Source organism: Phaseolus vulgaris, chromosome 10, assembly GCF_051622355.1.
Source record: "Phaseolus vulgaris cultivar YP4 chromosome 10, ASM5162235v1, whole genome shotgun sequence".
NCBI lineage: Eukaryota > Viridiplantae > Streptophyta > Magnoliopsida > Fabales > Fabaceae > Phaseolus > Phaseolus vulgaris.
The window spans coordinates 647,501-650,000 of NC_143507.1; positions in this window are offsets into that span (position 1 = coordinate 647,501).

Consider the following 2,500-nt stretch of genomic DNA (forward strand, 5'->3'; position numbering starts at 1 on the left):
GGCGTAACCAGCACAAATGTGAGCCCAAGCGGACGCTGACTGATGACATTACCCCCCCGGCCGGCAGCAAGCCAGACATGATGGCCCCTTCCCCGCGAACGGTTGGAAGCCATACCCCCTTCGTGATGCTCACAAGTCTAGAAATGAGCCACACAACGAAAATCCCACCAGCGTGCCACAAAAATCCACATAACAGATTCACATTTTTTCCCACCGGGTCAGTCGGCCGGAACCGACGGCGGCCACCACCATGCCGCCGCCCACAACGGGTGACACCAACCCAAGTTGGTGGATCACCCATGTGTGGGCGTTTTGACTTGCCCCACCACAAAGCAAGCCAAAACAGGGGGGAATGAAGGGACCGCACCAGAATTTTCCATGGTGCAAGAGCTGGCTGCATTGAGGAACACCCCCCCCCTATAATAGCTAAATATGCAAAAGCCACTTTTGTACAAGTAGATACACTTTTTTTGAGTAGACATAAGTTCTGTTTTGGGACCTAGAGAACGAATTTTCACGAGATTTTTTGCAGGGATCCTCATAAAAATGGTACAACATTGCCTGCAAAAAATTAGAATTTTTCGACATGGGGAAGTATTTTTTTTATTTTTCCAAAGACCCGAAATGTGGAAAATCGGGAAAAATGGAAAAACGTATCTAGACACCGTATTTTTGCGTGATTTTTTCCAGTCCATCCCATAATAATATCAAGAAGGTGCCCACCAAGTTTCGTTAGGATTGGCCAAGGTTTCGAATTTTCATGAATTTTTTTCAAAACCCTCTATTTTCCAACATTTCAAAAATTCAAAACCACATCAAGATGGCTTGGTTTTGATACCAAACTTTCTAGACCTCATTCTGCATGCATTTGTGACACTTTCCAACCAACAAAACTCAAAAACCACCACTTTGAAAATTTCATGATTCTTGGCACACCACCAAGTCACAAAATCAAGCCAAAACACCAAAATCTTGGAACTTGGCTATGCACCAACCATGCCAAGATCAATTCCTTTTGATCCCAAACTTCTCCCACATCACTTTGAAGGCATTTGTGAGGATTGAGTCCAGCCACTTTTCCAAAACCATGATTTTCGTTTTTCACCAAAATCACCACCAAGTCACAAAATCAAGCCAAAAATCCAAAATCATGGAACTTGGCTATGCACCAACCATGCCAAGATCAATTCCTTTTGATCCCAAACTTCTCCCACATCACTTTGAAGGCATTTGTAAGGATTGAGTCCAGCCACTTTTCCAAAACCAACATTTTCGTTTTTCACCAAAATCACCACCAAGTCACAAAATCAAGCCAAAAATCCAAAATCATGGAACTTGGCTATGCACCAACCATGTCAAGATCAATTCCTTTTGATCCCAAACTTCTCCCACATCACTTTGAAGGCATTTGTGAGGATTGAGTCCAGCCAGTTTTCCAAAACCATGATTTTCGTTTTTCACCAAAATCACCACCAAGCCACAAAATCAAGCCAAAACACCAAAATCATGAACTTGGCTATGCACCAACCATGTCAAGATCAATTCCTTTTGATCCCAAACTTCTCCCACATCACTTTGAAGGCATTTGTGAGGATTGAGTCCAGCCACTTTTCCAAAACCATGATTTTCGTTTTTCACCAAAATCACCACCAAGCCACAAAATCAAGCCAAAACACCAAAATCATGAACTTGGCTATGCACCAACCATGTCAAGATCAATTCCTTTTGCTCCCAAACTTCTCCCACATCACTTTGGAGGCATTTGTGAGGATTGAGTCCAGCCACTTTTCCAAAACCATGATTTTCGTTTTTCACCAAAATCACCACCAAGTCACAAAATCAAGCCAAAAATCCAAAATCATGGAACTTGGCTATGCACCAACCATGCCAAGATCAATTCCTTTTGATCCCAAACTTCTCCCACATCACTTTGGAGGCATTTGTGAGGATTGAGTCCAGCCACTTTTCCAAAACCATGATTTTCGTTTTTCACCAAAATCACCACCAAGTCACAAAATCAAGCCAAAAATCCAAAATCATGAACTTGGCTATGCACCAACCATGTCAAGATCAATTCCTTTTGATCCCAAACTTCTCCCACATCACTTTGGAGGCATTTGTGAGGATTGAGTCCAGCCAGTTTTCCAAAACCATGATTTTCGTTTTTCACCAAAATCACCACCAAGTCACAAAATCAAGCCAAAAATCCAAAATCATGGAACTTGGCTATGCACCAACCATGTCAAAATCAATTCCTTTTGATCCCAAACTTCTCCCACATCACTTTGAAGGCATTTGTGAGGATTGAGTCCAGCCACTTTTCCAAAACCATGATTTTCGTTTTTCACCAAAATCACCACCAAGTCACAAAATCAAGCCAAAACACCAAAATCATGGAACTTTGCTATGCACCAACCATGTCAAGATCAATTCCTTTTGATCCCAAACTTCTCCCACATCACTTTGAAGGCATTTGTGAGGATTGAGTCCAGCCACTTTT